Consider the following 27,917-nt stretch of genomic DNA (forward strand, 5'->3'; position numbering starts at 1 on the left):
GGAAGAACCAGAGAGGCCTCCCTCTAAATTTTGTTCAGGCACCTATGCCCAAGGGTGAGTCCCGTGCCCTTACCCATGAAAACCTGTTGCTGGTCAGGTATAAGGATAAGAGGGATGTCCTTATGCTTACCACAAATCATGGTAATGGCAGCTCACCTGTCCCTGTGCGAGGTACCACAACAACGGTCCTCAAGCCTGATTGTATTCTGGACTACAATCAGTATATGGGGGGAGTTGATCTCTCTGATCATGTCCTCAAGCCATACATGGCCATGCGGAAAACATGGGTATGGTACAAAAAAGTTGCGGTCTTCTTGGTACAGGTTGCCATGTACAACTCTTTTGTACTGTCCCAGTAAGCTGGCAACACAGGGACATTCCTCCAGTTCCATGAAGAAGTCCTAAGGGCCCTGATCTTTGGTGACCGGGAAAGAGCAGGCCGGCTTCCCAAGAAACTGGAAATATAGGTGCCAGGATCGTCCCAGGCCAACACTTTCCAGGTGAAGTCCCCCACACTGGAAAGAAGGGACGATCCCAGAAAAAATGCAGAGTGTGTCATAAGAGGGGGATACGGAAGGACACCACTACTTAATGTGACATTGCCTCGATCATCCGGGCCTCTGCATTAAAAACTATTCAAGGAGTATCACACTTCCATACAGTACTACATTTTCCCTTTTCATTTTAATTTTCCATAATTTGATCCCAATGTACAAAGTCCAGAGTACATTCCAAGTTTTAACCCCATAAACCCCTAAATTATCCAAAAAACTCTTTTATAAAAAAGAAAAAAAACGAATAAGACCTCTGGGGGTATTTTTTCCAAATATGGGTCACTGAGTCACTATCATCGGGGACTTTTTATGTTGCCTCAAATGCGCAGAGCTCTCTTTCCACCTAAGCGGGGTGCACATTTGAGGCAACAGGTTAGGGACGGCCACACACATCACATTCCCAGAATGATGATTCAGAGCCTGCAGTGCACTTGACGTCCACACATGGGGTATTTCCATACTCAGAAGAGATGGTGTTACAAATTTTGGGGGCATTTTCTCCTATTACCCCTTGTAAAAATGTAAAATTTGGGGGAAAACCATCATTTTAGTGAAACAGTAAATAAAAGCATTTACACATTATAATATAAAAATATAAAAATATGTAATAAAATACAATCAAAATAAAAGCCACACGTCTGTGGATATTCCAGCCTGTAAGAATAAAATAGTGGTGCACGTGTCTTTTAAATAGAAACAAATATGTATAGTGCAAAATTGTAATGTTCAATGCGCTGTTTGTAGAATGAGTGGTATCCGTTGGCAACAGTGTAACAATTATTGCATGGTAACAATGTAGCAATGTCTGGTATACTAGCAGTGTTTATGAGCAAACAGTAGCAATGTTAAGTATACTTGCAGTACTGAAGAGCTGAAGGATAGATTGCCGCTTAGAGACTCGGCCGTCTCATATGGATAGCCAGGGCCACCATCAGGGGGGTACAATCCATACACATGTAAGGGGCCCGGAGCCTCAGGGAGGCCCGGCCGGCCCTTGACCTTTTTTTTTTCTTTGTGCGTGTCAGTGAATGAATGACACCCTCTGACAGCTGGGGGCCAGCACACACATGCTGTCACTCTCCGTAAGCCTGCAGGGCGCCGCTACTGCACATACCAGCAATTGTCCTGTAATTCATTCATTCATCCAGGGAACCGCTCCGGCCCTTTAAGAGCAGCGCAGAGGCTGCCTGGGAGTCACTTCACACTGATAGAGAGGGGCGGAGCGGAGGGGGATGTGCCGCTTCCTGTGTTGGTGTGTAAAGCCTGCAGCCAGCGTTCTTACTGTTATCTTCTTACTGGTATGATTTTCTATATTATCTTCTCCTCTTCCGACAGCATTTATCTCTCCTATCCCATCATCATTCATCATAGAAGTGAGGGGGGATTATATACATGTGAGGGGGGGGGATTATATACATGTGAGGAGGGGTTATACACATGTGAGGGGGGGATTATATACATGTGAGGGGGGGTTATATACATGTGAGGGGGGATTATATACATGTGAGGGGGGATTATATCCATGTGAGGGGGGATTATATACATGTGAGGAGGGGATTATGTACATGTGAGGGGGGATTATATACATGTGAGGGGGGATTATATACATGTGAGGGGGGATTATATACATGTGAGGGGGCATTATATACATGTGAGGGGGGATTATATACATGTGAGGGGGGATTATATACATGTGAGGGGGGATTATATACATGTGAGGGGGGATTATATACATGTGAGGGGGGTGGTCGGATCACAGAAGCATGGCAGTACACTGACATACTGTATATATAGCTGGAGGCAGTATATCTGTGGGGACACAGAGGGGCTTACAACTATATATGGGGGCACAGGGGGCCTACAACTATATATGGGGGCACAGAGGGGCCTACAACTATATACAGGGACACAGAGGGGCCTGCAACTATATAGGGGGGGAAGAGAAGCCTACAACTATATATGGGGGCACAGAGGGGCCTAAAGCTATATATGGGGGCACATAGGGACCTACAACTATATATGGGGGGCACAGGGGGCCTACAACTGTATATGGGGGCACAGAGGGGCCTAAAGCTATATGTGGGGGCACACAGGGGGCCTACAACTGTATATGGGGGCACAGAGGGGCCTATAGCTTTAAGTGGGGGCACATAGGGACCTACAACTATATATGGGGGCACAGGGGGCCTACAACTATATATGGGGGCACAGGGGGCCTACAGCTATATATGGGGGCACAAGGGGCCTACAGCTATATATGGTGGCCTAAAATGATATATGGGGGCACAAAGCGGGTACTATGTATTGGGCCAAAACACATGGGGAGTGTAAAGAGAGGGCATTGTGCTGGAAAAAGGAGCCTAAAATGTTTGTCTGGCTGCTCTGGCAGGTTCTGTGGAGACGAGTCTTGGCCAGGAGAAATCTTCATGGTGCCCCAGGCCAGATAGTGAAAAAAAGGAAAGGTGAATGACTCCAATCAGAGAAGACGTCCACTGTGAGTCATTAAATGTAACTATGATCACTTATACTGTCTGCAGAGAGCTCACTGGTATCTACCTCTATATGGTCAATATGTAGGAATATTGGCAAATTGCTAGGGCAGTTTCACAGTAACCAGAACAGGGTATATTAGATTACAGCAGAGTGCGGCACAGTATAATACTTTGCAGCACAGTGTTATAGAGCACCGCACTCTGCTCTAATCTAATTAGAAATATATAATTAGAAAGTAAAATAAAATTGAGGGCAGGCCAGGAGGGGGCCCAGGCCTTGAGCTGTGTAAGGGGCCCCGAAATTTCTGATGGCAGCCCTGTGGATAGGGATGATAGTGGACTTCAAAGATGGGGACTGCAGCGCTTCAATGAGCCATGAAGTTTTCCAAATCGTGTAGAATGCGCGGAGAGGATGTTCAAATTCACGGTCCTATTATGTGTGGCATATGCTGAAAGAAACTCAGCCGTCTCAGAATTTACAGCAATAACGAAAGATACAGTTTTTTTGAGGCTGTACAGGTAATCCCCGATGCGGTCAGAGGGTATGTGGCGTCCTCGTGGCCGTGGCAATGCGCATAAGTACCTGGGGCTTAGCGGATGCTGTAAAAGCACAATAGCTGTATTCCAATATAGAGGCTGGATATATGTGGTGTTAGTAGCGGAGCTGGAGGCGTTTCAAATCCTCCAAAGGACTTTTCTTCAGCAGCTTTAAGATGTGTTCCAAGGTGTGTACTGTGAGGTATATATACACGTAGCTCCTCCTTTAATGGGAGGGTTTAAAATTCAGTTAGATAACACAAAAAAAATGGGAGGGTTTAAAGGGGTTGTGCGCTGCCCTGCCTTTCGGAGCTCCGCTCGCAGCGTCTGGAAGTTCATTACTCTGAACGCTGCATGTGGGCTTCCGTGTTCGCGGCCGCCCCCTCGTGACGTCACGCCCGCCTCCTCAACCAAAGTCCATGGGAAGGGGGCGTGACAGCGGTCGCGGACCTTCCCATAGACTTTGGTTGAGGGGGTGGGCATGACGTCACGAGGGGCCGGGCGTGACGTCATGAGGGGGCGGCCGTGAACACGAAAGCCAGCACACAGCGTTCGGAGTAATGAACTTCCGGACTCTGCGAGCGGAGCTCCGAAAGGCAGGGCAGTGCACAACCCCTTTAAGATTCAGTTAGGTAACACAGAAAAATGGGAGGGTTTAAGATTCAGTTAGATAACAGAAAAAAAATGGGATGGTGTGGAAAACATGGAAAAGGTGTCACCGTTGTCTACCTCTATTATTGAGTAACCAAAAAGTCAGATTTTGTGTGATAAATATACAATATAAAGGTGTGATTTAATGGAACAAGAGTAATACTGTTGATGTATAGTAATAAAATAGTGATAGTATAGAATAGTGATGGTAAAAAAAAAAAAAAATGGCGTTTAGTAGTAGAAGAGTATAATTATAATATGTGTAATGCTTATTACTTGCAGTGCTAAAAATGATAAATATGTAAATATACACCTAAGTATAAATAATGTGGTTTTAGTGTATCTTGCGGTGTGGTGACATGAATGTGTTCCCTGTTATGAGTAAATGCAGTGGCCTATCAAGGTCCAAAACATTAAACAAAACACTGAACAGATGTCAGGAAAGCAGGTCGCGATACAAATGGTTAACAGGCAAAGTACAAAAAGAAAAACACAGGGGATAAATGCACATAAAGAACGAGATGGATCAAACAATCCAGGTCCAAACTTAGATAGCAGCAAAGGTACCAAATCAATGTACCAAATCAATATGCACCTACGATGGGTGTAGGCCCTGGTGCCAGATGTAATTGGCTTTATGTCCAGTCCCATTGACAGGCCTGGGCGTCTCCACAACAATGCTTCTGACAAATATAGGAAAATTAATCCTTCAGTCATAACCAGATCCTACTCAATACACCAACTTCATCAATGTGTTCCTTCAGTACCAATTACCATCTGCCACTTTTTTTGCTTGACTTGTTGAATCTGAAGGAAGAAAAATACAACAGCCTGTGTCACTGATATCAGCAGAAAGGTGGAAGAATCTTAAAGAATCCAAATGAAAATGTAGTTACAGGAGTCATTAATCATAATCCCTAATGAAGCAAAAAAAAGGAATGCAAAATAACAACTAAAGCATATAAAGCACAGTCAAGCTCTATTCATGTACGTATAAAATGTAAGATTACACCTGCATTTCCATTTTAATCAGTGATGGAAATATCTGTACATCACGCCTGGGGGAAAATAACTGTTATCTTCATTTTCATTTTTCTATGATGTTCAGCACTATAAAATGAAATGTGTCAAGTACAGCTCTGTGTATGCATAAGAGATAATGTAATTAAGACTTTAAAATGTAAAGCCAAGTGTGACCATGTGTCAATGCAATTTAGAGCGTGATGGTACTGTAAATCCAAGTCTGGCTTGTCAGGTGTCATTACTGTAATATTCATTAAATATATTTCCTTTTTTTTTTTTCTTTACAAATCTCATGCTACTGCATATACAGTCATGGCCATAAATGTTGGCACCCCTGAAATTTTTCAAGAAAATGAAGTATTTCTCATAGAAAACGATTGCAGTAACACATGTTTTGTTATACACATGTTTATTCTCTTTGTTTGTATTGGAACTAAACCAAAAAAGGGAGGAAAAAAAGCAAATTGGACATAATGTCACACCAAACTACAAAAATGGTCTGGACAAAATTATTGGAACCCTAAACTTAATATTTGTTTGCACACCCTTTGGAATAAATAACTGAAATCAGTCGCTTCTGTGGTAGCCCTTGGGGTGTGTATAGTAGTGGGGATGTTGTTTCGGTATATGAGGGGTTAATATTAACCCGATAGTTTGTGACGCCAGGCTGAGGGCTAGTATGCTGAGGTAATTCTCCGGCCTATCGCCGCCCTTCCCAGTAACGATAGGTGCATGAAATGACTGAAGGTCCACAAGGAAGTTGAACTTGAACTTAAATAACTTTACTTAAGTGCATGCGGTAGATCCAAAGCACAGTGACAGTCTTATATAAACAGTCTCTATATTGCTCAGTGACTGACAGTTGTTGCGGACCTTGAGTAATATTACAAGTCTCTGAATTTAGGGTAATTATTGCAGATCCGTCCGGATTTAGGAGATAGATAAGGTCCGGTGATCTTGCAGAGTGCTTGGGATTGATACACTCACGATTCTGAATAGATTCAGCTGTTGCCACAAGGCTCAGGCCTAACTCACTGCGATAATAGCTGCGCAGATCCTTCTCGTTTGCCAGCCCAGGAACAAGAGAGAGAACAAAGGCCGCCGCTCCCTTATATGGGCAGGGGGCGGGGTGAATCTGATTGGTCCGAATACCTATCATTCACTGTTACACAGTATGATGGGATTGCATACGTCATAAGGGCCTCCAAAGGTCCTAAAGCAGAAATACCATAGAGTTCACCAAGTCATGTGACCCGCAGGTCCTGGTATGCTACGCCCAGGTAATAAACCATTTATTTACATGTATATCACTATATTTACATAAACCTTGAGTAAACTACTGATTTACTATATGGAATAGAGGTGACAAGGGCAGACTATATAATGTAGCCCCCTACGTCCTAGGGACACTGGCTATGGGGACCCACAGACACATGGGTACCGTATAGGATGCGGTACCGGGACACAACACTTTCTATAACCATCAATAAGCTTCTTACACCTCTCAGCAGGAATGTTGGAACATTGTTCCTTTGCAAACTGCTCCAGGTGTCTCTTATTGGAAGGGTGCTTTTTCCCAACAGCAATTTTAAGATCTCTCCACAGGTGTTCAATGGGATTTAGATCAGGACTCATTGCTGGCCATTTCAGAACTCTCCAGCGCTTTGTTGCCATCCATTTCTGGGTGCTTTTTGACATATCTTTGGGGTCCTTGTCCTGCTGGAAGACCCAAGATCTCGGACACAAATCCAGCTTTCTGACACTGGGCTGTACAGTGCAACCCAAAATTCATTGGTAATCCTCAGATTTCATGATGCCGTGCACACATTCAAGGCACCCAGTGCCAGAGGCAGCAAAACAACCACAAAACGTAATTGAACCTCCACCATATTTCACTGTAGGTACTGTGTTATTTTCTTTGTAGGCCTCATTCCGTTTTCGGTAAACAGTAGAATGATGTGATTTACCAAAAAGCTCTATCTTTGTCTCATCTGTCCACCAGATGTTTTCCCAGAAGAATTTTGGTTTACTCAAGTTTATTTTGGCAAAATGTAGTATTGCTTTTTATGTCTCAGTGTCAGCAGAGGGGTCCTCCTGGGTCTTCTGCCATAGAGTTTCATTTCATTTAAATGTTGACGGATAGTGCGGGCTGACGATGTTCCCTGAGCCTGCATGACAGCTTGAATATCTTTGGAACTTGTTTGGGGCTGCTTATCCACCATCCAGATTATCCTGCGTTGACACTTTTCATCAATTTTTCTCTTCCGTCCACGCCCAGGGAGATTAGCTATAGTTCCATGGGTTGCAAATTTCTTGATAATGTTGCGAATGTGGACAAAGGCGAATCTAGATCTCTGAAGATGGACTTGTAACCTTGAGATTGTTGATATTTTTCCACAATTTTGGTTCTCAAGTCATCAGACAGTTCTCTTCTCCTCTTTCTGTTGTCCATGCTTAGTGTGGCACACACAGACACACAATGCAAAGACTAAGTGAACTTCTCTCCTTTTTATCTGCTTTCAAGTGTGATTTTTATATTGCCTCCACATGTTACTTGCCCCAGGGGAATTTAAAGGAGCATCACATGCTCAAAACAATCTTATTTAGCCACAATTTTTAAAGGGTGACAATAATTTTGTCCAGACCATTTTTGGAGTTTGATGTTATATTATGTCCAATCTGCTTTTTTTCCCTCCCTTTTTTGGTTTAGTTCCAATACTCACAAAGGGAATAAACATGTGCATAGCAAAACATGTGTTACTGCAATCCTTTTCTGTGAGAAATACTTCATTTTCTTGAAACCTTTCAGGGGTGCCAACATTTACGGCCATGACTGTAACTGCACAAATATCACACATGAAGAATTTTTATGTAGGTGTGCATTAGTAATGGACACGCTTTCATAGACACTGACATCTAAATGGTTCTGGGTGAAAAGGTGCCTTGGAATCCATATACTGCAATTCAATTCAACATACAAAGACATCCAATAGTCCAACTGTGAATAGATAAAACACCAAACAGTGCTTTGCCTAATAAGTTCACGAACTGCACCACTCTTCCTCTGCACAAGCTTTGATACATTTCCTCCTTTATGTCCATTGGCGACCACGGATGGATTCACCACTGTACCTTAGCTAAAAGCTCTTTGTTTTTTATTTAGGATTATTCTTCTTTCCTTTTTGCCATCCTATGTTGCTTGGATACATGAACCGTCTATAGTAGGTGGAAGCTGCAGCTGATGTCCGTAAGCTGCTTTCACATAATGGTTGATTCCTCTGATGACTCACCTCACCTTAGATTTTGCTCATACAGTATGCTATGATTATGTTTTTATATTTTCACAGTTGTCAGTTATTTGTGTGCAAGTGGTGTTTTTCAGTACTGACTAAATGTATGATCTCTGGTTACCCCTGGCTTCTTAATTCCTTTTTGTGATCTGCTCTGGAAATATTTGATGTCCTTATCCCACTTTTTTATTTTCTGTATCCCCCAGTCTTCTTTTATTCTTTAAAGGGGTTATACACCATAAGGTGATTTACGTATGTAGCTGCCAGACAGTAATGGACATGCTTAGGAAGGATCAGTGCTTGTCTTGGAGTTAAAGGGGTACTCCGGTGGAAAACTTTTTTTTTTTTAAATCAACTGGTGGCAGAAAGTTAAACAGATTTGTAAATTACAACAACCAAAGAAAACGTAGGTGCACTCTCTGAGGCCGGAAGAAGCATGCACTCACGTGCGAAACTGCCGGCGTAGCCTCTGAGCGCCACACTACACCAGCGCCTATGACGTGACCCGGCTACCCGATACTGGACACCTAGACCCGACAGTCTCAGCTTTGCAGTGAGTGCACCTACGTTTTCTTTGGTTGTTGTAGTTGATGCTTTACATCTGTGTACGTGCACCCCGCAGGAGACTCTGACCGGAGGTCATCGAGGACCTTGCTGTATACATCATTAGGTGATATAGTTTTCCATGTGTGCTCTCCCTACATTTCTATCTTAAAACTTGGTAGATTTGTATATTACTTTTATTTAAAAATCTTAATCCTTTCACTACTTTTTAGCAGCTGTTTGCTACAGAGGGAAATCTTTATTTTTTTTTATTTTTTTTTATTTATTTTTTGTGTTGTCCACAGTGCTCTATGCTGACACCTGATGCCCATATTAGGAACTGTCCAGAGCAGGAGAAAATCCCCATAGCAAACCTATGCTGCTCTGGACAGCTCCTGACACATTGGGTGTACTTGGGGTTATCTTTACGCATACCTAATGCAATCAGATATGTATTGTGAATGGTTCGCTTAAACATACCAGGCGATCATCATAAATAGGATACATACATTAATTTTCTTTAATTATGATTTGGTGATAGTATCATTATATTGCACAAATATTGTGGTGAATTTTATCTAGCTATACAATTAAATGCTAAGTTTTACGGCACCTTTATAAATATTTTTCTTCAGCTCCTGACACGGACAAATGTACGTCCTGGTGAGGTGGTACTTAACGCACCAGGACGTACATTTACGTCCTAAGCATAACCGCGGGCATCGGAGCGATGCCCGTGTCATGCGCGGCTGATCCCGGCTGCTGATCGCAGCCAGGGACCCGCCGGCAATGGCCGACGCCCGCGATCTCGCGGGCGTCCGCCATTAACCCCTCAGGTGCCGGGATCAATACAGATCCCGGCATCTGCGGCAGTTCGCCATTTAAAAGAATGATCGGATCGCCCGCAGCGCTGCTGCGGGGATCCGATCATTCAGAACGCCGGACGGAGGTCCCCTCTCCTTCCTCCGTCCGGCTCCCGGCGTCTCCTGCTCTGGTCTGTGATCGAGCAGACCAGAGCAGAAGATGACCGATAATACTGATCTGTTCTATGTCCTATACATAGAACAGATCAGTATTAGCAATCATGGTATTGCTATGAATAGTCCCCTATGGGGACTATTCAAGTGTAAAAAAAAAAAGTAAAAAAATGTAAAAGTAAAAGTAAAAAAAAAGTGAAAAATCCCCTCCCCCAATAAAAAAGTAAAACGTCCGTTTTTTCCTATTTTACCCCCAAAAAGCGTAAAAATTTTTTTTATAGACATATTTGGTATCGCCGCGTGCGTAAATGTTCGAACTATTAAAATAAAATGTTAATGATCCCGTACGGTGAACGGCGTGAACGAAAAAAAATTTAAAAAGTCCAAAATTCCTACTTTTTTAATACATTTAAAAAAAAATTTTTTTTTTAATTTATTAAAAGTTTTTTATATGCAAATGTGGTATCAAAAAAAAGTACAGATCATGGCGCAAAAAATGAGCCCCCATACCGCCACTTATACGGAAAAATAAAAAAGTTAGAGGTCATCAAAATAAAGGGATTATAAACGTACTAATTTGGTTAAAAAGTTTGTGATTTTTTTTAAGCGCAACAATAATATAAAAGTATATAATAATGGGTATCATTTTAATCGTATTGACCCTCAGAATAAAGAACACATGTCATTTTTACCATAAATTGTACGGCGTGAAAACAAAACCTTCCAAAATTAGCAAAATTGCATTTTTCGTTGTAATTTCCCCACAAAAATAGTGTTTTTTGGTTGCGCCATACATTTTATGATATAATGAGTGATGTCATTACAAAGGACAACTGGTCCCGCAAAAAACAAGCCCTCATACTAGTCTGTAGATGAAAATATAAAAGAGTTATGATTTTTAGAAGGCGAGGAGGAAAAAATGAAAACGTAAAAATTAAATTGTCTGAGTCCTTAAGGCCAAAATGGGCTGAGTCCTTAAGGGGTTAACCACTTAAGGACCTAGGGCGTATGGATACGCCTTGACGTCCTGGTACTTAAGGACAAAGGGCGTATCCATACGCCCGTGGGAATTTCGGTCCCCGCTGCGCGCCGGGCGGGGACCGGGCCGGGGTGACTGCTGATATCAATCAGCAGGCACCCCGTGCAAATGCCCAGGGGGGTCATCAGACCCCCCCCCGTCGGCGATCGGCGTCTGAAGAGGACGGCTGCCGGGATCCTACGGAAGCCGGTAAGTAGATCTGGAGGGCTACAGTCTGAGACCGTGGTCTCTAACTGTAGCCCTCCAGATGTTTCAAAACTACAACTCCCAGCATGCCCAGACAGCTGTTTGGGCATGCTGGAATATGTAGTTTTGCAACAGCTGGAGGGCTGCAGTTTGAGACCACTATACAGTGGTCTCTAAACTATATCCCTCCAGATGTTGCAAAACTACAACTCCTAGCATGCCCACATAGCTGTTTGTTGTCTGGACATGCTGGGAGTTGTAGTTTTGCAACATCTGGAGGTCCACAATTTGGAGATCACTGTGCAGTGGTCTAAAAACTGTAGCTCTCCAGATGTTGCAAAACTGCAATTCCCAGCATGCCCAGAAAGCAAACAGCTGTCTCGGCATGCTGGGAGTTGTAGTTGGGTACCTCCAGCTATTGCATAACTACATTTCCCAGCATGCCCTTCAGTGATTAGTACATGCTGGGAGTTGTAGTTTTGCAACAGCTGGAGGCACACTGGTTGGAAAATATTGAGTTAGGTAACAGAACCTAACTGCACGGTCTGTCAGTACATGCTGGGAGTTGTAGTTTTGAAACAGCTGGAGGTTTGCCCCCCCATGTGAACGTACAGGGTACATTCACATAGGCGGGTTTACAGTAAATTTTCTGCTTCAAGTTTGGGCTGCGGCAAATTTTTTGCCGCAGTGCAAACTCCTAGCGGGAAATTCACCGTAACCCGCCAGTGCGAATGTACCCTAAAAACACTATACTACACTACACTTACACCTAATAAAGGGTAAACCACTACTTATACACCCCTTACACTGTCCCCCCCCCCCCAATAAACAATTTAAAACGTCTTGTACGGCAGGGTTTCCAAAACGGAGCCTCCAGCTGTTGCAAAACAACAACTCCCAGCATTTCTGGACAGCCACTGACTGTCCAGGCATGCTGGGAGTTTAGCAACAGCTGGAGGCACCCTGTTTGGGAATCACTGGCCTAGAATACCCCTATGTCCACCCCTATGCAATCCCTAATTTAGTCCTCAAATTCGCATGGTGCTCTCTTACTTCGGAGCCCTGTCGTATTTCAAGGAAACAGTTTAGGGTCACATATGGGGTATCTCCGTACTCGGGAGAAATTACACTACAAATTTAGGGGGGCTTTTTTTCCCTTTTACCGCTTGTGAAAAGGAAAAGTTGGGGGCTACACCAGCCTGTTAGTGTCAATTTTTTTATTTTTTTACACTAACATGCTGGTGTTGCCCCATACTTTTTATTTCCACAAGCGGTAAAAGGAAAAAAAGACCCCCAAAATTTGTAACGCAATTTCTCCTGAGTACAGAAATACCCCAGATGTGGGCGTAAAATGCTCTGCGGGCACACAACAAGGCTCAGGAGTGAGAGCGCACCATGTACATTTGAGGCCTAAATTGGTGATTTGCACAGGGGTGGCTGATTTTACAGCGGTTCTGACAAACGCAAAAATAAATAAATACCCACATGTGACCCCATTTTGGAAACTACACCCCTCCCCGAACGTGAAAAGGGGTATAGTGAGCCTGAACACCCCACAGGTGTTTGACGAATTTTCATTAAAGTTGGATGGGAAAATGAAAAAAAATGATATTTTTTCACTAAAATGCTGGTGTTACCCTAAATTTTTCATTTTCACAAAGGGAAATAGGAAAAAAGCCCCCCCAAATTTGTAAACCCATCTCTTCTGAGTATATGTGAATTTAAAGTGCTCTGCGGGCGAACTACAATGCTCAGAAGAGAAGGAGCGCCATTGGGATTTTGTAGAGAAAATTTGTCCGGAATTGAAGGCCACATGTGTTTACAAAGCCCCCATAGTGCCAGAACAATGGACCCCCGACACATGTGACCCCATTTTGGAAACTACACCCCTCACATAATGTAATAAGGGGTACATTGAGAATTTATGCCCCACAGGTGTCTGACAGATTTTTGGAACAGTGGTCCGTAAAAATGAAAAATAAAATTTTTCATTTGCACAGCCCACTGTTCCAAAGATCTGTGGGGTGTAAATACTCACTGCACCCCTTATTAAATTCTGTGAGGGGTGTAGTTTCCAAAATGGGGTCACATGTGGGGGGTTCCACTGTTCTGGCACCACGGGGGGCTTTGTAAACGCACATGGCCCCTGACTACCATTCCAAACTAATTCTCTTTCCAAAAGCTCAATTGCGCTCCTCCTCTTCTGAGCATTGTAGTTCGCCAGCAGAGCATTTTACGTCCTAACATGGGGTATTTCCATACTCAGAAGAAATGGGGTTACACATTTTGGGTGTCATTTTCTCCTATTACCCCTTGTAAAAATGTAAAATTTAGGGGGAAAACTGCATTTTAGTAAAAAAAAATTTTTTTTTTCATTTACACATCCAACTTTAATGAAAAGTCGTCAAACGCCTGTGGGGTGTTAAGGCTCAGTGGACCCCTTGTTACGTTCCTTGAGAGGTGTAGTTTCCAAAATAGTATGCCATGTGGGTATTTTTTGCTGTTCTGGCACCACAGGGGCTTCCTAAATGCGACATGCCCCCAAAAAACCATTTCAGCAAAAGTTGCTTTCAAAAAGCCAAATGTGACTCCTTCTCTTCTGAGCATTGTAGTTTGCCCGCAAAGCATTTTACGTCCTAACATGGGGTATTTCCATACTCAGAAGAGACGGGGTTACAAATTTGGGGGGGCATTTTTTCCCATTACCCTTTGTAAAAATGGTAAATTTGGGGGAAAAACTGCACTTTAGTGAAAAAATTTTTTTTTCATTTACACATCCGACTTTAACGAAAAGTCGTCAAACACCTGTGGGGTGTTAAGGCTCACTGGACCCCTTGTTACGTGCCTTGAGGGGTCTAGTTTCCAAAATGGTATGCCATGTTTGGGTTTTCTGCTGTTCTGGCACCATAGGGGCTTCCTAAATGTGACATGCCCCCCAAAAACCATTTCAGCAAAATTCCCTCTCCAAAATCCTATTGTCGCTCCTTCCCTTCTGAGCCCTCTAGTGCACCCGCCGAACACTTGACATACACATATGAGGTATTTCCTTACTCGAGAGAAATTGGGTTACAAATTTTGGGGGGATTTTTCATCTATTACCCCTTGTAAAAATTCAAAAACTGGGTCTACAAGAACATGCGAGTTTAAAAAGAAGATTTTGAATTTTCTCCTTCACTTTGCTGCTATTCCTGTGAAACACCTAAAGGGTTAACACACTTACTGAATGTCATTTTGAATACTTTGAGGGGTGCAGTTTTTATAATGGGGTCATTTGTGGGGTATTTCTAATATGAAGGCCCTTCAAATCCACTTCAAAACTGAACTGGTCCCTGAAAAATTCCGATTTTGAAAATTTTGTGAAAAATTGGAAAATTGCTGCTGAACTTTGAAGCCCTCTGATGTCTTCCAAAAGTAAAAACACGTCAATTTTATGATGCAAACATAAAGTAGACATATTGTATATGTGAATCAATGTATAATTTATTTGGAATATCCATTTTCCTTACAAGCAGAGAGCTTCAAAGTTAAAAAAATGCAAAATTTTCAATTTTTTCATCAAATTTTGGAATTTTTCACCAAGAAATGATGCAAGTATCGACAAAATTTTACCACTAACATAAAGTAGAATATGTCACAAAAAAACAATCTTGGAATCAGAATGAAAGGTAAAAGCATCCCAGAGTTATTAATGCTTGAAGTGACAGTGGTCAGATGTTCAAAAAATGGCCGGGTCCTTAAGGTATATTTGGGCTGGGTCCTTAAGGGGTTAAATGGCTATGTTGTGAGATTGCCATAACAACAAGGCTATTTTTTGTGGATTGTCTATTTCCGGTTGGAGTTCGTTTCCTCAAACTACAAGCCCCATGACTCCTTGTTCGTAAGTGTGAGGTCACTTTTCTCCCTCCCACTTATCAGTCACCCCATCCGCTGAAACACACCTGTGATCCCTTTCACGCAATAATAAACCAGTTTTTTCTGACCAGGGTGTCCCCAGGTGTAGCAAAACTACAATTCTTGCAGAATGATCTCCTTTAAATGCAGTGATGGCCCCACCCATTGAAGCAAAGACAGGATCCCTCTAAACACCTGACTAGTGATGTAATATCTTGGACCGCACTGCAACCTGGGAAAACCTGAGACAACACTAATTTTGTATACTGTAAAAAATAAACATAGGGGTAAAAATCACAGAAGAGTTGCAAGACCACCATGAAACATAGGTAGAGACACTATATTATGAACTACACTAACTTTATAGCCCCTGTAGCATAGTCAAATAAGAAAAAAAATGCCAGAATACCCCTTTAATAAAATTTGGATTTTTAAAAAATATCTATCTATCTATGTGCCACAATGAGGGATAAGAAGGCTCACTATCTTTGTATTAGCCAGTACCAGCAGTGTGGGTTTATACCGCAGGATAAAAGCAAATCACAGTGAAAAATCTTAAAAAATCCAACACAATGTCACTTCACAGAGGCCATTCGGTATCAAAGTGAGAATCTGATGTCTTTTGTCTGTAACATGAAGTTAAACTAATAATATTGTTGACTTTTCATTCCTCCATGAGCTCTATTTTGGTCTCTTATTCACAGCAAGACCTGAATATATAGCAAAGGATGATATACACGCCTGACTCATAGGAGAGCCCTGTGTGTGTGGAGAGAAGCCCATGTATCATTTTACTCCACAAACCCGGCTAAGCAAAATTTCAAGTGAGGAAATATTCTCCTGGCAAATGATATTCCTGACAGCCTGTTAAACATGTAAACAGAGTAAATGATCAGCTCACCCCTCCTATGTCTCCACTGAATTACCATAGATACTGCTCACCAATTCCAATTATAAAAATCCCTAATCATATCATCTGTAGAGTAACCTATACACTATTCTCTGTTCACCAGCTCCTATATTTAGTGACATATTATTAGTAATTGACCCATATCTTTAAAGAATACTTTCTGTTCATATATTTCACATGAAGTAGCATATGGATACTTATACTTACCTTTTCTCATTACACTGCCATTTCCATACCCCCTTGCAGCGACCCCCCACAAGGCGCCACAGAAGGGGAGGTCGTAAACATCGTAGGAGCAGTAAAAAAAAAGAAGAAAAAAAAAGGTACAAGGTGACATCTCATAAAGCTCCGAAAAAGAGGACTTGAATCAGAGAATTGTGGTAAATATTTCTTCTCTCTCTCTTACACGTGATGAGGAAAAACTGTTATCTAAAGGACTTAGTTACTGTCCAAGTGTACAGACTGGTTTCAGCTGGAGTTAGATGTACAGCAATTTATTCGTTGAGTCAAACTTAAAGGGGTTATCCAGGAAAATACTTTTTTTTATATATCAACTGGCTCCAGAAAGTTAAACAGATTTGTAAATTACTTCTATTAAAGGGTACCTCTCATCAAATAAACTTTTGAGATATTTTAGATTAATGAATGTTTAATAACTTTCCAATAGGATGTTAATGAAAAATATGCTTCTTTCTATTGTATTTTTCCCGATCAGTCCTGTCAGCAAGCATTTCTGACTCATGCTGGAGTCCTAAACACTCAGTGCTGCCAGCCTGCTTTGTTCACAGCCAAACAGGCTGTGAACAAAGCAGGCTGGCAGCTCTGAGTGTTCTCCTTTGTGAACAAAGCAGACTGGCAGCTCGTAGTGTTTAGGACTCCAGCATGAGTCTAAAATGCTTGCTGCCAGGACTGGTAGGGAGACCCCTAGTGGTCATTTCTTCAAAGTGGAAAATTAAATAGAAAGAAGCATATTTTTTAATAACATGCAATTGTAAAGTTATTCTGCATACATTAATCTATAATATATCAAAAGTTTTTTTGATGAGAGGTACCCTTTAAATAATCCTAATCCTTTCAGTACTTATGAGCTGCTGAAGTTCTTGGACTGAGTTATACAGACCCACTCTGACTTTAGCAGACTTGACTATGACTGACTAGATTTCATGCCTGTGGTTGCTTACCAGGCTTTGACGTTCACCTGAAGGGGCACTTGATGATGGAAGTGTGGCTGGGTGATTAGGCCTAGGTCTTTCTCAGGACACCAGACACTCTCAGGTCTTGACTTTACTCTACTCAGCATGCACTAAGACTGAACTAACTAGCTCCTCCCAAGTATATAAGGGAGCAATTTGGAGGACTCCCATAGGTCACCCACAAGTCACCTGGTCACTGACACCTTCCCTGGTTACATGACTTGGTAACAACATTTAAAGGCATATGAACATTAGAAAGACAAATTAATAAATAACATAGGACACAGTTAACCATTTAGAATACACATAATGAAGGTGGACTCAGGGGACACTGAAATAGAGCCTGCCACACAGGACAGAAAAGGGTACAGGAGAGCACCCCCTGTATTGGGTCTACACACTTATATACCATTTTTTTGATACATGTAGTATCTGGTGATGTCTGAATGAAAAATGATTCTATGTAGTGACATAGGGCATTCTTCTTCTTCCAAACTGGGATCCAATGAGGTGTGTGCTTTTAAGCTGAGTGGATCGGCAATATGAATTGCGCTCTGGCTTATCCTGGACACATCAATAACCGTTCAGGCGTTGTGCGTGTTCTAAGGATTAGCTAAGCACCTATATGGGACAATAGGCAGAGCCCGTATCTGTCTCTATGTGGTTTGTATGAAACAACACCAGACATACTCTAGCCTGATGATCTCTGTGATGGGCTAAAGAATATCCACTATTCCCGGTTCAAAGATGGCGATTGCTACGTGGGGAATACTTACTGGCCCTGTGCAGAACTGTGTGACTTTGGTTTCTATGATATGCAGAATCCAGCCCTGCCATTGGCTATGACATATCCAGGCTTTGGTTCCGGCTTCCTCCTGCGGGCTTTATTCCTGCACACTGTTTGATTTCCCACGCCACATAATGTTATTCATGGCCCCTAATGTCATGGGTGAATGTATGCTCCCTATTAACTGTAATCATATAATGTATTTTATTATCGTTTATACAAAATATTATGCTATTTAGAAAAAGGGTAAGTGTTGTATTTGTTGTATACACATTTTTATTATCACGGATGTATCCTCAGCTTTACAGTATATACACTGGATTTGTCTATGATTGAGCACTTTTTTACACTTTATAATGTTGATTATAGATATTTATTAAGTAATTGTATAATGTATCTTTGGACTATTTAAGAGTCACTAATTCACTTCATGCTTGAGAATGACCGTTGAGACCATTGAAACGTCGCACCTTGTATTTTGTGCTGAGGATGGAATAAACTTTAACTGAATTAGCTTCAAATGCTGTGTGCTGCAATCTTTTCCTACATTTCTATCTATCTATGCACAACAATGAGGGATAAGAAATATTTCAAGTGGGTAAATATTCTGCTGGCAAATGATATTCCTGACAGCCTGGTAAACATGTAAACAAAGAAATGATCAGCTCACCCTTCCTAGGTCTCCACTGAATTACCATAGATACTGCTCACCAATTCCAATTAGAAAAATCTCTAATCATATCACCTGTAGAGTAACCTATACACTATTCTCTGTTCACCAGCTCCTATATTTAGCAACATATAATTAGTAATTGACTCATATCTTTTAAGAATACTTTCTGTTCATATATTTCACATGAAGTGGTATGTAAACCATTTCTCATTACACTGCCATTTCCATACCCCCTTGTGTTATTTAATCACCCTGTTGCCAATGCATCTCCCGCTTGAGCTATTTTATCACAAACCTCGGCTCAAAGACTCAGTGGGCTGTGTCTGTGATGCTTTTCTCTCTCTGACTCCTAGTCCATCCTGTGCGGCTTGGACATATCGATGAGTGCTGGGAACATATGATAGCAGGGGCGTAGCTATAGAGGTAGCAGAGGTAGCAGTCGCACCGGGGCCTGGTATCTAAAGGGGCCCCAAAGCCCAAAGCACATCTGTCCCATAAGAGACCAGTATTATAATTTACATAGGTTTCAGATTTTGCTTCTGGGCCCAGAAGCTTCAAGCTACGCCTCTGTATGATAGAATGTAATGATCACTTCCAAAAAGCTCTCTGCAGTATGTAACACCACTGGTCTGGGAGGGAGCATTATCTCAGCACAGTGCCAGGCTGAAACTGCATAGTTGTCTGCAGTAGTGTGCAGGATTTAGTGGGAACTGCTGTATGTTCTGTGACCACCCACTCAAGACTTAAGACTGCCCACACCCGCCATCTTCAGCATAGGGAACTCAAAGCAATATGCTTCACAAATTGAAAATGCAAAATAAAACAAATCATGAAATCAAGTAGGCAAGGACAGTTGTCAATGTTTGTAACAAAACTTTAAGAAATCATCTTCAAGAAACAGGATTTACATAATAAATGCTGCATAAAATGCTAAATAAAAGACATATATTGTAAAATGAATACAAATATTTTACTCCGGAAAATAATTATATTAGGAAAAAAGTCCCAATGTCCATTGTATAAACTAAATAATCCCGTAGTACATGATTATACAGTAGATAACAGAAAGGAATAATTAAAAAACAAAACTCATGGCTTTATGAGCATGACATAGCAGGTCAGATATGCTTTGTACTCCTTATTTATATGCATTTAATGATCACAGCATGATATGGTATGGAATAGATATTTGATATATTGATTTACTCTGTGTTAATAAATGTATTTCCTCCCCTATGGATGAGGACAGTCAACAACCCACAGCAGGAGCTACTATTCATCCATGGCCATAGGCTGGACCAAAGATTTACAAACCAATCTGAAACAGCTGACTTGAATTGATTTCTGTGGGACTAAGGGAATTCCTCCTCAAATAAAAGTCCAATACACTTCTAGGGGAGTCCACACTCCCATTCACACTTCTGCAGAATTTCCGCTTGAATTCCGCACCATTTCCGCACCAATTAAGCACAAAATCCTCACAAGCGGAAGTGGAATTGGGGTGGATGAGCGTAAATTCTGCCGTGTGAATAGACCCTTAGGGTCTATTAACACGGCAGAATTTTCACTTGCGTAATTCTGCCAAATTAAAGCCCATAGACTTCTACTGGATTCCGTACTCCCATTCACACTTCTGAATTTCCGCTTGCGGAATTCCGCTAGTCTATAGGCTTTAATTTGAAGTGGAATTCTGCAAGAGGAATTCTGCAGGCAGATATTCTTTGCATCAAAGCATCCTGAAGACTTGGCTGTATAGATTATTCTTTTTCTTGCTCTTTTTTTGGCTCTAGAGAATTTATTGCCACTTATTGTAATTCAAATAGTTCACTATGCTTTCTACCTAAAAACTCAATAAATTACAAAAAAATAACACAAAATAAAAAAAATTTATTGTAGCGTTTATCACATGTATCCGTTAGTTATTCTATTAGTATAATATCTTCACCTGCTCTATTGTCTCTGTTGTTTTTGACCTAATTGTAATGCCATATCTGCAAACTATAAACTGACAGAGTTAAAAAGGAGCTATAAATCATACAATTCATATTGTATTCACTTAGGACCTACTGTCTCCTAGCAACATAACGGTTATATACCTTACTTAGTCAGCATATCATTTATCATTACTGCATGTCAGTAACTTGATGGACATTTGTAGCCCTGAGATTTACCCATTACAGGAATCCTTCAACAACTTTGTTTCCAAAAAAAACAATACCTTACTGTAATATTAATAAAAAACAAAAGTAGTTGGAAATGTTGTGTGTTATGTTAATAATTCATAATTGAATTCCTAGCTGTAACTTGGTTTTATCAAGCGTGGAAATGAGAGTGACACTTGTAGCATGTGGAAACATAAATGAAAGGTTTGCAAATGAACTTTGCTTCACTTTTCTCATGTACTAGAGATAAACGCATAGTAAATGAACGAGATGGAGATTATAGGTAACAGAAAATGGTGAAAGTACAAGAAGGAGACAATGGAAGTGCACTTACTGTCAGATGACATGAACACACTGCAAGAAGGAAAGAGAAATGTATAACACAATGTTCCTTTTGGTCATTATCTAAGGTAATGAGATCAAATAAAAACCTTAAGGGAATCTGTCAGTTGACAAGTCTTTAACCCCTTAAGGACCTAATGAATAACCTGCAGAGAGCTGGGACCAAAGTAACAAAGGCTACTATCAGTAACACACTATGCCGCCAGGGACTCAAATCATGCAGTGCCAGACATGTCAGGCTCGTCTGAAGTTTGCTAGAGAGCATTTGGATGATCCAGAAGAGGATTGGGAGAATGTCATATGGTCAGATGAAACTAAAGTAGAACTTTTTGGTAAAAACTCAACTCTTTGTGTTTGGAGGAGAAAGAATGTTGAGTTGCATCCAAAGAACACCATACCTACTGTGAAGCACATGCTTTCGGGCTGTTTTTCTGCTAAGGGACCAGGATGACTGATCCGTGTAAAGGAAAGAATGAATGGGGCCATGTATCGTGAGATCTTCAGTGAAAAGCGCCTTCCATCAGCAAGGGCGTTGAAGATAAATGCTGGGAATAGCTGAGTCTTTCAGCATGACAATGAACCCAAACACACTGCCTGGGCAATGAAGGAGTGGCTTAGTAAGAAGTATTTCCAGGTTCTAGGAGTGGCCTAGCCAGTCTCCAGATCTCAACCCCATAGAAAACCTTTGGAGGGAGTTGAAAGTCTGTGCTGCCCAGCGACAGCCCAACACATCACTGCTCTAGAGGAGATCTGCATGGAGAAATGGGCCAAAATACTAGCAAAAAATGTGTGAAAACCTTGTGAAGACTTACAGAAAATGTTTGACTTCTGTCATTGCCAGCAAAGGGTATATAACAAAGTATTGAGATGAACTTTTGTTATTGACCAAATACTTATTTTACACCATAATTTGCCAACAAATTCTTCAAAAATCAGACAATGTGATTTTACGGATTTTTTTCTCTTTATGTCTCTCTTATTTGAGGTATTCAAGAAAGAAAACAGACATGGTCGCCCATCTACATTTTGTATTTTGATCTAATTGCTTCTAATTCAAAAACTAACTGGTTGCTAGTATACATTTTGATCAAAAGGTACAAGCCCACTCGCCACGTCAAGGCCACCTATTTAGAGTGGGTCCCTAACGTCCCTAGCATAAAATGGCGTAGCACCACCGCCGCAACACTAGTGCCCACAGGGGGAACAACCCACTGGCAGAGCGGCCCCAATGACACTCAAACCAGTCCCTAGGCTGCACCTCCCCACAGACACGGTGCCACTGCAGCAACGGATGCCGCAGAGCACCACACCAGTGTAAACAAGGTGCAAAAGCCCACTTACCATGTCCTCCCAGTCAGACTGGGAGGCCGCCAGAAATGAAAGGGCCCTGTGTAGCTACCTGCTGCTTTATATAGGGTTGGGCTGGTGTGGCACTGTGCGACGTCCGCTGCTGCCGTGGCACCGAGTCTATGGGGAGGCACGGCTGCTCTGCTGGTGGGTCGTTCCCCCTGTGGGCACTGGTGTTGTGGTGTTGGTGGTCGCCACCCAGTGCTACGCCATTTTATGCTAGGGACAATAGGGACCCACTGCAAATAGGTGGCCTTGACGTGGCAAGTGGGATTGTACTTTTTGATCAAAATGTATACTAACAACCTGTTAGTTTTTAAATTTATGCTGAGAAGCAAGTAGATAAAAATACAAATTGTGGATGTGCGACCATGTCTGTTTTCTCTACAGGAATTCACATTGTGTTTTCTATCCCCCTTTTTTTTTTTGTTTTTACTTGGTCTGCACTCCACACCTCCCCCTCGGCCCAGCCCTATATAAATTAGCAGGAAGCTTCACAGGACCCTTTCCTTTCTGGCAGCCTCCCAGTCTGACTGGAAGCACATGGTAAGTGAGCTTAACACCTTGTCCACACTGGTGTGGCACTATGCGGCGTCCGTTGCTGCCATGGCACCGTGTCTATTGGGAGGCACGGCCCTAGGAAGGACTGGTATGAGTGGCATTGGGGCTGCTCTGCTGGTGGGTCATTCCCCCTATGGGCACTGGTGTTGCGGCACTGCGCAGTGCTACACCATTTAAGGCTAGGGACGTTAGGGACCCACTTTAAATAAGTAGCCTTGACGTGGCGAGTGAGCTTGTACTTTTTGATCAAAATGTATACTAACAACCTGTTCGTTTTTGAATTTATGCTGAGACGCAAGTAGATCAAAATACAAATTGTGGTTGTGCGACCATGTCTGTTTTCTCTATAGGAATTCACATTTGAAGTATACTGGTGATGTTCTTTTTAAGTGGGAGAATTTGCACAATTGGTTGCTGACTAAATACTTTTTTGCCCCACTGTATGCAAATACTTGGCCTGCTTTAACCCCTTAACCACATAGGACATACTTAACCCAGAAGGACGTACGTTTAAATCCTATACATGACGCAAGCACCAGAATGATCAGCGATCGCGCTGATGTCCACCATTAACCCCCAGATGCCGTGATCATTACTGATCATGGCATCTGCGGCAATACGGGCGTTAAATTGGATGATCCGATCATCCAAAATGTCATGTGAGGGGACCTCCGTCCGTCTCCTGAGGTCTTCTGCTCTGGTCTGAGATCTCCGATAACACTGATCAGTGCTATGCCTATGCATAGCACTGAACAGTATTAGCAATTAAGTGATTGCTATAAATAGTCCCATAAATAGACATAAAAAGTGTTAGAAAAAGTTTAAAAAAAAGGTTAAAAAAATGTGAAAAATCTTCTCCTTAGTAAAAATGTAAATTGTCCCTTTTTACCAATTTACCCCCAAAAACTGTAATTTTTTTAAATAAACATATTTGGTATTGCCACGTCCGTAAAAAAAATATCAAATAAAATATCAAAATACAATGATGATAACCCCGTTCGGTGAACGGCGTAAACGTAACAAAAAAAAAAAAGAAAAAGTCAAAAATTGCTTCTTTTTTGTCACATCATAAATATTTCATAAACTAATATGATATCCCGTACCACCAATCGTGATACCGATAAAATATACAGATCCCGGTCCCTTATAAAAATCATAACCCTTTCAATTTTCCACCTAAAAATCCATATGAGGGCTTATTTTTTGTGCCATTAATTCTACTTTGTAATGACATAAGTAATTTTACCCAAAAATCTACAGCGAAACCAAAAAAAAAAAAAAATCATTGTGCGACAAAAATGAAGAAAAAAGCTATTTTTTAACTTTTGGGGGCTTCTGTTTTCACGCAGTACATTTTTCGGTAAAAATGACACCTCTTTATTCTGTAGGTCCATACAATTAAAATGATACCTTACGTATATAGGTTTGGTTTTGTCTTATTTCTGAAAAAAATCATAATTACATGTACAAAAATTTATACATTTAAAAATGTCCTGTTCTAACCCCTATAACTTTTTAATTTTTTCGCATACGGTGATGTATGAGGGTTAATTTTTTGCACTGTGATCTGAAGTTTTTATCGGTTATGATCAGTATTTATTCATTTTTTTCATGCAATAAAAAGTGACCAAAAATACACTATTGTGGCCTTTGGGATTTTTTACGTGTACCCCATTGACAATTCGGTTTAATTAATGATATATTTTTATAGTTCGGGCATTTAAGCATGCAGTGATACCACATATGTTTATATTTATTTTTATGTACATAGTTTTTTTTATGGGAAAAGGGGGGTGATTCAAACTTTTATTAGGGAAGGGGGTAAATCACATTTATTAGCATTTTTTTTACACTTTTTTTTTTGCAATGTTATAGCCCCCATAGTGGACTATAACATGCAGTACATTGATTTCCAGCACTGATCAATGCTATTCCATAGCATTGCATTGATCAGTGTTTTCGGCGGTTGGACGTCCTGGTGCGTTCTAGGTGACACTGCGGTTTCACCGCAGTGGTCCCGATCAGCCCGACTGAGCAGCCGGAAATGCTTTTTTACTTTAGTCGAGGTGATCAACTTTGATCACCGCATCAAAAGGGTTAAGAGCGCATGTCACCGCGATTGGTGACATCCGCTATTAGCCATGAGTCCCTGCTACCGTTAGCCGTCGGGACCGACCCGATATGATGGCGGGAGTGGGCGCAGGACGTACAGGTACGCCTTTTTTTTTTTTTAAGAAGTACATTAGGAGAAAATTGTGTACTCATGGTTATCATTTTATTCATATTGACCCACAGAATAAAGGAAACATTAAATTTTTGCCAGGTTTTTCCTTCCTAATCCTTGTTGGGGAGGAAAATAAAAAAAGGAGGAAGCTTTTGACTTCATATCCCATCCTCATATCCCGACCTCCTATCCCGTCCTCCTATCCCGTGCTCATATCCCGACCTCCTATCCCGACCTCCTATCCCGACCTCCTATCCTGACCTCCTATTCCGACCTCCTTTCCTGACCTCCTATCCCGACCTCCTATGCCGTTCTCCTATCTTGACCTCCTATCCCGTCCTCATATCCCGACCTCCTTTCCCGACCTCCTATCCCGACCTTCTATCCCGACCTCCTATGCCATCCTCCTATCTCGACCTCCTATCCTGACTTCCTATCTCGACCTCCTATCCCGTCCTCCTATCTCGACCTCCTATCCTGACCTCCAATCCCATCCCCCTATCTCGACCTCCTATCCAGTCCTCCTATCCCGACCTCCTATCCCGACCTCCTATCCCGTCCTCCTATCCCGACCTCCGATCTCGACCTCCTATCGCGACCTCCTATCTCGACCTCCTATCCCATCCTCCTATCAAGTCCTCCTATCTCGACTTCCTATGATGACCTCCTATCCCAACCTCCTATCCCGACCTCCAATCCTGTCCTCCTATCCCGTACTCCTATCTTGACCTCCAATCCCGACCTTCTATCCCGTCCTCCTATCTCAACCTCCTATCTGGACCTCCTATCCTGTCCTCCTATCCCGTCCTCCTATCTTGACCTCCTATCTCGACCTCCTATCTCGACCTCCTATCTCGACCTCCTATCCCAACCTCCTATCCCAACCTCCTATCCCGACCTCCTATCCCGTCCTCCGATCCCGTCCTCCTATCTTGACCTCCTATCCCGACCTTCTATCCCGTCCTCCTATCTGGACCTCCTATCCTGTCCTCCTATCCCGTCCTCCTATCCCGTCCTCCTATCCCGTCCTCCTATCCCGACCTCCGATCTCGACCTCCTATCGTGACCTCCTATCTCGACCTCCTATCTCGACCTCCTATCCCGTCCTCCTATCTTGTCCTCCTATCTTGACCTCCTATCCTGACCTTCTATCCCGTCCTCCTATCTGGACCTCCTATCTGGACCTCCTATCCTGTCCTCCTATCCCGTCCTCCTATCTTGACCTCCTATCTCGACCTCCTATCCCGACCTCCTATCCCAACCTCCTATCCCAACCTCCTATCCCGACCTCCTATCCCGTCCTCCTATCTTGTCCTCCTATCTCGACCTCCTATGATGACCTCCTATCTCGACCTCCTATCCCGACCTCCTATCCCGACCTTCAATCCCGTTCTCCTATCCCGTCCTCCTATCCCGTCCTCCTATCCCGACCTCCTATCCCGACCTCCTATCCCGTCCTCCTATCCCGTCTTCCTATCCTATCCCGACCTCCTATCTGGACCTCCTATCCTGTCCTCCTATCCCATCCTCCTATCTCGACCTCCTATGATGACCTCCTATCTCGACCTCCTATCCCGACCTCCTATCCCGACCTTCAATCCCGTCCTCCTATCTCGACCTCCTATCCCGACCTCCTATCCCGACCTCCTATCCCCGTCCTCCTATCCCAACCTCCTATCCCGACCCGTAATATGTGTACCAGGTATTGAAATATGTCCAGCTGTACGGAAGTCATGTGGGAACATACATTTCCCATTGATTTGAATGGGACTTTAAACAAAAACCCTGACCCTCACAAATGGAGGGAGTTAAGGGTTAAATTAACTATCCTATATTTTAGGTGGACATATAAGTAACATGTGACCGAGTATTATCAAAATATCTCCAGCCATTTGGAAGTTATGTGTGAACCAGAGGCGGCTCTCTAATCAGGCGATTTAGGCGGCCGCCTAAGGCCTCGCGCTAAAAGGGGCCTCGCGGCCGCCTAAATCGTATGGTTAGAGCAGTGATTTCTTTTTTTTTCAAATGTCCCACCCTGGCCTGCACGCAGGGGGGAAGGGAAGCCTGCGTGTGCACTGCGCACACAGCGTCCTCCTGCGTCCCTTGCGTGACCCCCCTCCCCTTTGCGGCGCAGTGAGACGAAAATGGTGCCCGACGGTGGAGCGAGCTGCATTTGCGCCAGACTGCCGTGGAACTGCAAGCTGCGTGGGCCGGCTTGCTTAAGGTACCGTACCCTTTCCACCCCTCTGTTACCCCTTCTCAATCCTGTCCAACCCCCCCCACCGTCACCCAGGTCCACCCACTGCCCCCCCGTCACACATGTCCACCCCCCTGTCATTTTCCTTCCTAATCCTTGTTGGGGAGGAAAATAAACAAAGGAAGAAGCTTTTGACTTCATATCCCGACCTCCTATCCCGACCTCCTATCCCGTCATCATATCCCGTCCTCCTATTCCGTCCTCCTTTCCCGTCCTCGTATCCCGTCCTCCTTTCCCGTCCTCCTTTCCCGTCCTCCTATCCCGTCCTCCTCTCACAA

Source organism: Hyla sarda, chromosome 4, assembly GCF_029499605.1.
Source record: "Hyla sarda isolate aHylSar1 chromosome 4, aHylSar1.hap1, whole genome shotgun sequence".
Lineage (NCBI taxonomy): Eukaryota > Metazoa > Chordata > Amphibia > Anura > Hylidae > Hyla > Hyla sarda.